This window comes from Ctenopharyngodon idella, chromosome 17 (assembly GCF_019924925.1).
Source record: "Ctenopharyngodon idella isolate HZGC_01 chromosome 17, HZGC01, whole genome shotgun sequence".
NCBI classification, from domain to species: domain Eukaryota; kingdom Metazoa; phylum Chordata; class Actinopteri; order Cypriniformes; family Xenocyprididae; genus Ctenopharyngodon; species Ctenopharyngodon idella.
Window position 1 is genome coordinate 31,161,029 of NC_067236.1, and position 13,886 is coordinate 31,174,914.

At 34.6% G+C, this 13,886-nt stretch overlaps 1 protein-coding gene across 3 annotated transcripts in view; it reads left to right on the forward strand.

The window, feature by feature from the left end:
* The window catches only part of scaf8 (SR-related CTD-associated factor 8), a 46,908-nt gene that overhangs the window by 7,471 nt on the left and 25,551 nt on the right, over window positions 1–13,886 (forward strand). The window contains exon 3 of one of the 3 annotated variants that reach the window (XM_051868118.1): window positions 5,989–6,083. The exons of 1 other annotated variant lie outside the window; for it this stretch is intronic. The gene's annotated coding sequence lies outside the window, so the exon portion shown is untranslated. The remainder of the gene's footprint in view (window positions 1–5,988; window positions 6,084–13,886) is intronic. One more of the 3 variants, XM_051868119.1, reaches the window with a different exon arrangement.

Below are 13,886 nucleotides of genomic sequence, written 5' to 3' on the forward strand. Positions count from 1 at the left end.
TTGTCAGCAAAAGCCTCTAAGTCCACAGAAGAACCAGTCAGAAGGTGAATGACGGTGTGCGTATGAGCCGGCTTTCGATTGCTGAGCTCCAAGTTTTTATCATGTTTTGTCCATCGTTACAGTGTTGTCTTTACTTGCTGCTCACAAAATCCTGTCAGTGCCAGTGTTCCTTTTGCTGCTGTAAAACTGACAGAAACAGATGTTTCCTATGTCTTGTTGTCCAAAGAGGTGGACTTAGCTGGATTTGCAGCTAAAGACAGTCAAATTTGTTAAATACCAATGAATTGACTAAAGTGACATTTTTGAAAATATGGCATTTCAATAACTGACTAACAACCTTTTCATTGCCATTAAAGTGAAATGACTGAACCTAAACATAGAAGCCTGATTAAAAAAAATGCTCATTTAAAAGAAAACGATAGATGGACTTAGAGGTTTTTGCATCTGAACCCTTCAAATGAAGATATCATTGCAGCTCAACTTTATCTAAAGGCCTTTTTTGTTTTTATAACTTATTTCTATAATATGTGTGGCCTTCTAACCTTTTAAACTGTATTTGTGTGAACTGTTGTTTAAACACTGTGAAATGTTTTGTAGAACTGAAACTAAAACCAAGTAAATACTAAAACCTAGTAAATAAATCATGTAATATTTTTTGTACAAATTATAGTATAATACTCCAATGCTAAAATACATATTACTTAAAGCCACATGTGAATAAACTGGATCATTCTTGGGCTGCAGGTGCTTCTGATCAGGTGTCAGGTTATAAGAGAATGTGCTCTCTGTATTATTATGTGTATTCTTGCAGTTTAACAGTTTTATTTTTTTATTCATACCACAAGCGGCAGTCATCAGGATCCAAGCTTCAATGACCCATGTGAACGATTAGATGATGCAACTAAATTGTATCTTAAATATAATGTGGTTTTTACATAAGTTCATTTACAATGTTTACTTGTAATTAGGGTTTAAAACAGAAAATCTCTACCTCTTACTATTAGACTGAAAGAAGAAAAAACCCTTTGTAAGATATTGTGATCATAACATATCTGGTATATGTGGAATACTATTAAACATTTAAAGGGTTAGTTCACCCAAAAATTAAAATTCAGTAATTTATTACTCACCCTCATGTCGTTCTACATCTGTTAGACCTTCGTTCATTTTCAGAACACAAATGAAGATTTTTTTTTTTGTTGATAAAATCCAATGGCTCGTGAGGCGTGCATTGAGAGCAAGTTAACTTAGACTTTCAAACGCCCAGAAAGGTGCTAAAAACATATTTAAAACAGTTCATGTGAACACAGTGGTTCAACCTTAATGTTATGAAGCGATGAGAATACTTTTTGTGCGCAAAAAAATAAATAAATAATAACGACTTTATTCAACAATATCTAGCACTCTAAACACTGAACTAAACACTGCTTTATGAAGCTTCGAAGCTTTACGAATCTTTTGTTTCGTATCAGTGGTTTGGAGCACTGCCAGTATCACGTGAACCATTGAAATTTCGAAACGCTTATGACACAATGAAGCCTCGTTTACTGAAATCACGTGATACACTTCACGGTTTGAGATACGCGCTCTGAACCACTGATTCGAAACAAGATACATAAAGCTTCGAAGCTTCATAAAGCAGTGTTTAGTTCAGTGACGAGTGCTAGATATTGTTGAATAAAGTTTTTTTTTTTTTTTTTTTTTTTTGCGCACAATAAGTATTCTCGTCGCTTTATAACATTAAGGTTGAACCATTGTGTTCACATGAACTGTTTTAAATATGTTTTTAGTACCTTTCTGGGCATTTGAAAGTCTAAGTTAACTTGCTCTCAATGCAGGCCTCACGAGCCATCGGATTTCATCAAAAATATCTTAATTTGTGTTCTGAAGATGAAGGAAGGTCTTACTGGTGTGGAATGACATGAGGGTAAGTAATTAATGACAGAAATTTCATTTTTGGGTGAATTAACCCTTTAAATTAACATTTTGTAAGTCCATAAGTAGTTATCCTTAGGCCCTTTTCAGTTTTATTTATTTTTATTATATGTGTGGTGTTCTAGCCTTTAAAAATGTGTATTTGTGTGAACTATTGTGTAAATGATTTGTAGAACTGAAAGTACAACTAAATAAACAATTTTAGTAAATATATTATCTTAAAAGTAGGGATACACCGGTACCACTTTTTCCAGAATGAGTATGATACCGATACTTTCGTTTTTGTACTTGTCGATAATGATTATCAATACCTATTTTTATTGCATTTGTAATTTTTTAAAATATTGGATAGAGAAACCATGGGAATATGAATTGTATTAGTTGGGTTAATTCGTTTAGCAAATACATGTTTTCTTCAGTTATTTTATATTTGGTTCAGTTATATGTTTTATATAATGTATCCATTGTGAATCTGCAGGACTTAGAGCTGCACGATTAATAGTAAAAAGATCGCGATCTCGATTCAAGCACCCACGCGATCCTACTTTATTAATGACAACGATTCTCCCGCGTCTATTAAACCTTTGACAAAATCATACCGGAACGTTCAAATCTGTGTTCGTGCCAGAGAGCCGTTTTGAATCACACATTAGTTATTTCTGTGTTACAAATATTCACCTTCACAGAAGTACTGAGATATAAGTTTTAAGTTAGTATTTAAACACCGATGTCTACGATAGCGATCAAATTAGAGCACACTACCTTTTAAAACGAACTTGGCACGTCAAATAACGGTTGTATCAAATACATCTAATTCCACTAGGTGGCGACAACTGACTGTTAAAAAAATGTATTTGTCATTGAATCGTTCATTCAAAAGATTCGTTCAAAAATACTGATTCATCCAGCATTGAAACAAGTATTTATGAATGAGTCACTGAATTAATTCAAAACCATTTTTTAAATAATTAATTCAAACATTTTCCAGCAATTAGAGTCAGCAATTTATATTTTGTCAGAACCTCTAGTAAATTACATGTTATTTTGTTTGGTTGTATATTCAGAATCGTGGGAGAATCACAATCTCTATTTGAAACCAAAAAATCGTGATTCTCATTTTATCCAGAATTGTGCAGCTCTAACATACATATTTACTTTGTATGGAAAGTAAAATTTTAGTTAATTATTCATTTAAAAAGTGCTGTTGTCTTAGTCTTGGCTGTGAGTGCACATGCATTTTATTTATGGCTTGTTTATAAGGTGATTTTTAAGTAGTTAATGATGTTGCTTAATTGCTTAAAAGAATTTGACAGTGTTCATCCTTATTAAGAACCAAGGTTAACTTTTGAAGTTGTTTTGTCTTTTGGGATATAAATAATAATTATTATAATAATAAATAAAATATTTGTTATTTTGATTGTATAAATATTGTATTAAATCTGCAATGCATCAAGTATTGGGACAGAATTATATATACTGATTGTTATATGATTTGTGTAATAGAAGAAACAATACAGCATGTAAAAGAGCATTTATAGCTGTTTTAGCCACTAACCTGATTTCTAAAGTGGTGATTTGAAGACAAAAGGGGCTTTCGCACCAGAGGAACCTTTTCATAGTTTCTAGAACTATTTGCTGAAGTACCCGGATTTTTCCGTGCTCGCACCGCAGGAACTAGGAACGATTTTAGTTCGAGGAACTTCTTTTGGGGAAACTACTCCTACTTCAGAGTTGGGTGACGTAAGTCTACGTTGATTGGTCAAACGCATGTCAGACACCGGCACCCGGCATTTTTAAAAAGCCGTGTAAACATATTTACTTCATGAACATGGAAAACAGCGATAATGGCATTTACCTGTTGTCTGCAGGGTTGTTCTTTTCTCCGCCTCGATGATATGTAATACTGAAAGTTGTCATAGAAGATTTCGTCTCTTAGCCCCAATTTTTTGCTCTTTCAGTCGCGTAAATTGTGTTTACACTCCATCTCCGTTATCACGAAACACAAACACGGCTCCGATCACGGCATCCTCCATCCACCGGGTTTTAACGTTTGCAAATGCTGCGCTTAAAGACGCCGCTGTTGGCCGCTTCAGAGTTAGTACTTCCGGTGCAAATGCAACCAGGAACATGGCCCGGGGGAGAAATTAGTTCTCGGGAAACTATCCTAGTGGCTAGTTCCTATAACTGAGTTCCTAGAACTATTTGGTGTGAAAGCCCCTATAGATCATGTGAAGTGGTATGTTATGTGTTGGGTATTTCAGGTTGTTGTGTGTAGAGTTTCATACACTGTGGCAACACAGTGTTGTTGAGTGTATCTCCCCAAAAAGGCCTCGTTTCTACCTGGTAAGATGTTTTTGGTGATCCAATCACAAGTGGTCAGTGCTAAATGTTTCAAACAGATTATTTAAAGTGCAAAAGAACTATAAAGAACAATAGGTAACACTTTACAATAAAGGTCCCATTAGTTAACGTTAGTTAATTCGTTAAGTAGGCTAACATTAACTAACAATGAGCAACAGCTACATTTGTTACAGTATTTATTAATCTTTGTTAACATTAATTAAAAAAAATACAACTGTTCATTGTTAGTTCATGTTAGCTCAAGCCCATTACGTATATACAACTTTTGATTTTAATAATGTATTAGCAAATGTTACAATTAACATGAACTAAGATTAATAAATGTATCAGAAGTTTTCTTCATGTTAATTAATGTAATTAACTAATGTTACATAATGGAGCCTTATTGTAAAGTGTTACTGAACAATGATAAAGAATCAGACATTTTCAGTCAATATCCAGGGTGTCTTTTAGGTCAGATTAAAATGAAAAATGTTTAAGTTTGAAAACAAATAGACTTAAGTATTTGGTGCTGTGATGAGCAACATTGTGAATACAACAATCTGAATGGCTGCTTAAAACATTTAAATACTGTTCAGAAACAAAGTAGCACAGCTGTTTTGTTTACAGGTTTGCCGGGGTAACTGCTTTAAATCTGGCTTTAAATCACCGAGACATTTGTGTTCTTCGCTGAATTTAAGCGCTTCTCACTGGATCTCACAGTGCTGTTTAGTATTCACGTGACTGAGACCGATAAGAGAGTAAACGCATCCGCTCTAGTAAGCTTTCGCTGCCGTTTCAACTTTGAGCCGAGCGGATAAATGATCCGTGTGACGTGGTTGAAATGAGTAGTGCTGTTTCATTCCAATTTTGACGCATAAACATTATATTGAACTCTTGATATCGCTTTGCGGAAAGTTATATTGCGATAATTATCATTAGTGTTTTACCGCCCAGTCCTATTCAGCATTCTCAGGTGAAAGCAGGTTGGACATCCAATGGTATCCCTCGGCCCGAGGGATATGATTGGATGATTTTATGGTCCTACGCCTTCCACAGATGATGTAAATACATATACATACATTTGGACCACTTAACTGATTGCTATCAGGATGTGAAGAGACTTCAAACCAGCATTACAAAAAATGTTTTTGAAGGAAATCACCTACCCTGCCTTTAATACCAGGTAGAAACAGCAGTGTCTCGGCTGACCACTTTTGATTTGATCACTGAAAATGTGTCTTAATACCTGGTGGAAACAGGGTCACACAGTTGTCTTTAAATGCTTTAAAATGTCTTTTTTAATGTGTTTAGTATCTACTATTTGATGCTTTAGTATGTTTAAGGGTTCTTCTTTGAGGTATATGATACAAGTGAAGGCAAGCATGAGTAATAAAAACCATCAGCTTGGTACAATTCAGATATCAAATTTCTAAATTAACACAAGGATTTGGAGCACATAATATACAAAATAGAATGGGCCGCTCAAATACTTTATTTAAATGTTCTCTTTATGTTTTCCACTCATTTTTTTTTTTATATAAATCATGGCACAAGCTCAAGACATTACAGTTCACGTGTATCAGTTTTCATTGTAACTCATCACAGGTTTTGTTGCTGTTTCTGGGACATTGCCATTGTTGCATACTTGGTATATTGAACTCCTAATGTATTTGTTTTTCTGTGAATAACACCTCTTTCCCCTTCCCTCAGCAGCTCTCCCAGCTCCCCCAAAGCACTGAAAGTCAAGCAGGAGGATGGGGCGAGAGAGAGTTTCAAAGAGATAAGGGAACCCCTAACCAGCTTAGGTAGGAGATGGGCTGTTTCAAAAGGAGGATGGAAGAAGCCACATGAGAAATTACTCAAATTGCTCTTTAATATAGGCAGGAGTGTTAGGGGGCCCTTATGGTTCCCAGGGTTCACTGCTTCAGTGATGTCATCACACCTGTATTTATGTATTGCAGGTGTAGACCAATGCCATTTGAAGAGTGTTTTGAATGGAAGTGCTGTTGTTGGTCTTAGTACCTCTTCTTAGTGTTATGACAACTTCTGTGTAAAAAGTTTGTCTGGAAAGGTCTTAACTTGAGTTCTTTCAGAGATTTGACGCTTTCATTTTAGATAGTTTAGGCTGCTATTTTGAGTTTGATCAAGTGAGATATGTAGTTGTTGAGTGTGGGATGTCTGAAGATGGTGTGTTGGTTGTCATAATGAACAAGTTGAAAAACTACCTCTTTCCGAATGCCCCCGATATAGTATAATATAGGGATGCACCGATATGATTTTTTTTTTAATCGAACAACTAGGGGTGTGATGATACACTCAGCTCACGAGACGAGATGATGCACAATATTGGGTTCGTAACGACAAGACTATTTTAATGCTATTTTAAAGAAATCTTCAATGACGAAATATGACTGAAAAAAAGTTTTGTTGTGTTTTTGTTTGTTTTTTTGCCGATACCGATTATAACGGGGGATTCTAATACCGATATTTGTCACTTGCTTACTTATTTGAACTTTTGTCATTAGATTAGCCTACTGTTTTGATCATGCTAGCTATGATGCTAGCTGGTTTATTGCATCATCAAATCATTTTCATTGAACATGGATTGGATCAATTTATCATTCAACAGGCCAACATGAATAGAACAGAAAAAGATGCATATGAAATAAACCGTGCTTTTCAGGTAGGTTTAACATAGTTTTAAGGTACAGAAATTTAATAAAGTAAACAAATATAAAATAACTACATATTCTTCACTATATAAATTAAATGTAAATTAATTAAAGTTTTAGTCAAGAGCAGTGAGCTTTTTTGTCTTTTGTTGTTTGCCTGTTGTCGGTTAACAAAAATAAAACATAGCAAGAATGTCAGGCTGCTGTCACTTTAAGAGCACGGATCCAGTATACTGATACTGTAAACATGCGTTTTATTTCTCAACTGTTTATATTTAAGACATAACTGACTGTTTACTAGGATGGGCATTTTGATATAAGTTTGAGTGAATTTGTCCATTAAAGTGCAAGAAGGCTTAAAAAAGAACTCAATTCAGTATTTGCACGCTGTCTGATATGCGGCTTTCTGTGCGCTCACTTCGGATGTGTTCTCGCGCGGCGAGTACTAAACTGAGTTTTCTTTCGTGTTGTCTTGTGCTTGAATATTTAAATCGGACTTAAAAAACGCATGCAAATGATAAAGTTTTGTGACGATGAGGCACTGATCGTTCACGCTGGCCCCGGGCAGTTGTCGAGCACTGCTATATTTTGTACAGATTTCATTTTGTTTATGCAAATATGTAATTATTCTACCCAGAGAAAAATATTGGGTATTCACATAAATTCCTTGGCTCAAATTTGATTTTTTTTATGGTGATGAAAGCCAAAATATTAAATGTCGTTTTTACCCCCTCAGGTGGAAATTGTCGTTTTCACCCTGCTCTACAAAATATTAGGTTACTCAGTAAATATTCATACATATATATGAGCAATATCGCACGAGTATCCTTAGCACATGTGATATAGAGCCATATCGCATGGCTAAGAGTGTGATATTGTGTCTACAGTTCGACGGCACAAGTGTGTAAATAAATAACAATGGAGTGCTTTTGATCTGCCTGCATTGACACCATTGTATGTGAACTGAACTGAGCTGGGCGATGACATCACTGTTTTCTCCAGAGCTGCTGTATAGATGAATTAACTAAATTAGTAACTACTGATTTTTACAAAGGAATTAATCAATACTGAATTTACTTAAGCTGGACAATGATTTTCTTCTAGAGCTGCTATACAGCCAAAACTATTTGCCAGTTATCACTGTAAAACTGCTTTGACACAATCTGCATTGTAAAAAGTACTATATAAATAAAGGTTGACTTGACTTCCGCCACGGATTCAAATCTCAAGTTGACAGTTTAACAGTTGAGCCCAACCCTTCATACTAATTCTAAAACGTCACTTTAGAACTAGTAACGAAGGAATGTTGAGTCGCTTCATTGAAGCTTATTGTATTATGTAGTGTAGAGTATGAGTGAGAGATCAACTAAGCGATTGCATTACCTGCATCTAGCTGATATTCTTCAGGTCAAACTTATATTCATAATCACAATACCACTTTGAATGTAAGAAAGCAATATCTTTGTCCTTTTAACAGTTAAGGGGATTTCCCATGACAGTGCTAGTCAATGCATTTGTCTGTTGCGTCTTATAAGGTGTTGTTTAAAGTAAAAACAATATCCTTATTTACAACTTTGATTGTCCCTTTCAATATAAAAGTCTTTTCTACTGACTCGCTCATAAAAAGTCTTTGCTGCCATCTAATGTTGCAATAATGTAACTTTCACTGAAGTCGAAATCACAATCACTAACGGACCCTTTCTCAATTCCGAATACCGCATGCTATTTATGTAAAATTTTATTTATTGAAAAATATTTAAACAAACAATATTAGCTATTTTAAAAGTAAAGGAACTTAACTTTGCCTTTAGCCAAATCGATTTGCTCTGGAACAAGTAATAGATTACGAAGACCAAAAATGGCCCATTTGATATACCTAAAATGAATTATACCTCACGTTTAAACTATAAACATAAGAGCGGCAAATTCCCAAAGGACTGGCCAAGATAAAGTTCACGTCGCATATTTGAGGTCTAAACTACATTCTCGCCTAAAAAACTCTGTGACACAACAACAGTAGCATTTGTAAAATTATGGTGACACTCGCTGTGAGAAATGGTGCAAATCAAGTGAGGCAAAAGGTGAGATACTGGTAGAATATTGCATGGCTGGAAAAGGCTCTCAGCCATGTAATAGTAAAAGAATAAGAAAAGGTGCAGTATAGCTTGAGCTGCTAGTTTCTTAAAGACAAGATTTACAGCTGGCTAATCAGTGGTCTGTAATCTGGGTCTGTATTAAAGGAGTTTATTGTGTTTGAACTTGTTTTGAGGATGGCACACTTGTTATTGCTTGGATCTTGCTGCACGTGCTCTCAGGTGAGAGCGCATCTTAAGAGGGCATCATGTTTGCTGAGAGCAACAAAAGGAAAGGTTGTGTGGAAAGCCCTTATATGGACATGGTTTGGGTGTGGTTTATGCAAATTGCTTGCCTTGGGCACGCAGTCACTCTTTTAGATTACTCCAAATTCATTAAAGTTTGACTGGGGTAAAGAACAAATCCATGTGCATATGCATGTGTTGTGAATTAGGCGGATTTTTTTTGTAAAAAGTTCTCTTTTGCATATAAAAATGAATATACGCAGACCCATTTTTTGTGATTTATTAAATTTGTGACAACATCGGTCAATATTGGCATTTTAATTAATCGACATCTGAATTTAATTTTCTGTATTAAAAAAAAATGTCCTCTGACAAGACGAGCATAGTGTGTTATGTTTCGTTATTAATTATTCGGCAATTTAGGCCTATATCACTTTCCAGTTTCAGTCAAACGTAATTTGAAGTTTCACTTTCACATTTTCTTTTAGCCATTATCGCCTGACTGTAGACATTTTATTATGTATTTCCTGATTAATTTCATTAATTACAACATTTCTAGTGCTGTTTTTTTTTAAAACCTATAATCAAGAAATATTGTAGACTGTTATTCTCAAATCAGGAATTAAAAATTGGTTTGTTTCTAAGCAAAAACGCGTGGCTATTTTTTCGTTCCGGAGTTACCGGTTAGAACAAAATTTAAAATATTGCTTTATTTATTCTGAAACAGAAGTCATTTAAAATGTTTATTTGTATATTTTAATATTTATTTTATCAGTCTACAGTAAATGTAAATGCTATTTAACTGGACTGCTAACACTGGAAACTCTGAAAAAGTGTATCTAATTATATTAGATACAATTAAAGTGTATATATAAAATTATTTTATTTACAGATGTCATGTTTGATTATTTTTAGATATATTTTTTTAATTGGTTAGATATTTTAAATACTTATATTCAGAAACAAGTGCAAGTGCAGTTAAATAGCCTACATAAGCTACCATTTTATTTTTTGTTTAACTTTTATTAGACTCCAGGTCAAAATAAATGGATAGCTACTTAATGTTATTTTTAAAATGAGTGAAATCACTGCTTATTCTGAATTTTTATAGGATGCAATTCCACTTTTTTTTTTTTTTTTTTTTTGGTCTGCAGAACTAAATGCCTAAAAACAATTAACTTGCGATGTTAACTAATAGTTAAATAATACAAAAGAAACATAAAAATTACAAAAATAAGGACGAATGTTGTTTCCCGGCTTTACTGATTCCAAATTACATGACAAACATTATAGTAAGTAATGTAATCCATCACGTTTATACATTTAAGTTAACATAATCTGACTGATTTTTGATTACTTTCTGATTTCTTTTGACTTAATTTATCACATTGATTTGAATAGGATAATCTTGTACCATAATGATATAAAATACAAAGAGAAAGAAAATATATTCCATTCTTTATCAACCAAATGGTGTGCATTTAATGTTACATTATGTCAGGGTTTCCCAGTGATGGAACTGCAGGGGTTTGTGAGTTTATTGAAAAGCTATTAAGTTATTTAATAAATCATTAAAAAAATTAAAACGAAAGTAATTTTAAAATAAAAAGTCAGAATAGAACATTTACTGGAAAAGATTTAAAAAATATATATTTTGTTTACCTGCATTTAATGTGACCATTAACCGTCACTAGTGTGTGTATGTGTGTCAGAGGTTCTCCTGACAAAAAAGTTGGTGATTCCCTGCATTGCATGTAAATATGAAATGGTGTCAAAAGTACCGACCAAGTCGGTACTGAAATTTTAAAACTATGGCGATGCCAGCATTTCCCCCTAGCATTTTGAGCGCTGTAATGGCAAACTCTCGCAACGCTCCCGTGTGTATCTGTGAAAGCTCTCTGTGGAAAGCGTCGAAGAGGTGTTTTTACAACATGTTTTTGAAGCATTCATCATTGTAGCCAATCAGACATGCATTGAGCACATGAACACAATGGCCAATCAGAAGTATTTCAAGTGATAGTTCAGCCAAAAATAACCAAAACCAATAACCAAACAGATCTCATCCCCCATTGACTTCCATAGCATTTATTTTTCTTACTATGGTAGTCAATGTGGGATGAGATCTGTTTGGTTACTGACATTGTTCCAAATATCTTCCTTTGTGTTTAGCACAACAAAGACATTTATACAGGTTTTAAACAACCTGAGGGTGAGTAAATGATGACAGAATTTTCATTTTTGGGTGAACTATCCCTTTAAGAATCTGCTCAACAGCACTCAAAATGCTAGGGAGAAATGCTGGCATCGTCACATTTTTAAAATTTCAGTCCCAACTTGGTACCGAAGTCGGTACTTATGACACCACGACGTGAACATTTTAATGTGTTACAAAGACAAAAGCCTTGGAAAGACAGTATTACATGGTAATATGACTCACTGAGTGTTAATTCAAATAATAATTAGTGCTCGTCAGGAGCTGAATAGATATGCAATGTTAAGAAAATGCTTTTTAAAAGTGAAGTGACTTCTGTAAATCCAGTGATCAAATGCTGTGTGGCTCTCAGTTTTCGGTGATAGGCACATGACTAGTGGTTGGTCTGTGTGTGCAATTCCACAAACCTGGAAGACCTTCTGAACACATATAAGCAGTAGTAGTTTTTTTAAAAGGAAAAATTTAAGAGAAAAGTAGTAGTTAACATTAATGCAGCAGGTATAGGCTGCTGTCACTTTAAGAACTGATAATACACATCTGAATGCTTTCCCAACTGTTTAAATTCATTTAAGTCATAACCGACTGTGTTCAAGCACAATGAGCACACAAAGAGTTCTGAATTCTGGATTGCATGCTGTGTTGCTTTTTGTGTGTGCTTCGGGTTGTGTGTGAGTGTCTGCACGAGTATTGCATGAAGTTTCTGTGCTTAATAGCATCCCATGCCTTTTCTCACTCATGCATGTTTCTTTATCATTCTAACGTATTAATAACTTTAAGCTGTAGCTACTAAGCTGCACGGATATATTTACGCACCGCATTATGCACAAAATAGCTCGCTTTTTTTCACCATGAAAGATGCAGTGCATATGAGAAGAAAAAAAGTTTGCCACACACTATCTCTCTGCAGGGCTTGACTACACAGCAAACTCCCACTTCACACAAACAAGCGGCTCTGTCTCACACATGTGCAAAACTGTTTCCCATGTTCCAGTATGGTAAATTCATTAATTGCATAGAAAGCTTTTTCCGTATTGTGCGACATGTCACACTGTTTAGTATGAGGCACCAAGCAGGGCTTAAAACAAACTTCACTCAAGCATGCATATGTACATATAAAGTAGCCACATACGTGTATACTATGAAATGCTTAAATACACTGAAATGCAGACGGATACATCTAATGTCACTTGAGAGTACGTACAAATTCTTTGTGCATATACACCTATTAACCCATATGGGTACATTTTGCCTTTATTATGAAATTATGATACAAACAGTAGACAGTTTAGAGGTCTATATGTTTTATAGCTGTAGATGTATTTACACAGTTTAATTGATGGTAACAGCAAGTATTAAGTATGTCACTGAATCATTTATTCAACTGATTAATTCAAAAGCACAGTTAATTCAGTAATGAAATACACTGTGTTTGAAGATGCACAATGGCTTGTATGAATGAGCAAGTAACATTAGATGTATCGGTCTGCATTTCACATTACTTTATAAGCATTTCATATCTAAGTATTCAGCAGTGTACAATTGTTTCATGTATGTGTGAGTGAGGTTTGATTTAAACCATTCACAGTGTAGTATAGCCCTGTTACTAATTCCAGCAGTCCGTATTCTAGGCTAGCAAAATTTCACGGTTCTCTGTACCAAATTCGGTACCATAGCAAAAACTCTTGGAACTATTTTACTATTTTAACTATTTTAAAATAAAAATAAGTTAAATGAGGTTATTATATATGATAAAAATGAGTAAATAATGCATATAAACTGCATGTAGCCTTCAAATGTTTATAAGTAAACCTTGTTTATAAAAAGATGGTTGAAAATTAGTAATAAAATAAAGGACAAAGAAACACACATTATATAGAACAAGTGGCAGGTCTATCAGTTAGCATTTACACTCTTTGGGTCCTATCATACACCCGGTGCAATGCGACTCCAGGCACAACTCAAATGTTTTTTGCTGGTTTTAGCCCGACGCGGTTGTCATTTTCACGTCCTGCGCCATTTTGTTTAAATAGCAAAGGTACTCGTGCCCATCTGTTTGTTGGCATGTTGCTATTGAGGCAACTGAAAACGACTGCGCCATTGACCAACTGAAACCTGGTCTAAAGTCAATGGCGCAGTATTTTTTTTTACATTTTAAAGAGCGCGTTAGTAATATGCACCTATAGGCGGGTGCACAATGCGCGTACACTCTGCTTATTACGCACACACACACAGACACACAAACATGCCAAATATTAAAAATAAAAGGTTTACAATGTAAAAGATTATTATTGTGTACATAAAGATAAAAATGCCTACATGTCATAATGGATACATGTCATTGCATGTATCAGAATTACCTATTTGCAGTAATGACGAATGAAATTGGTTAATTAATTGACCAATAGT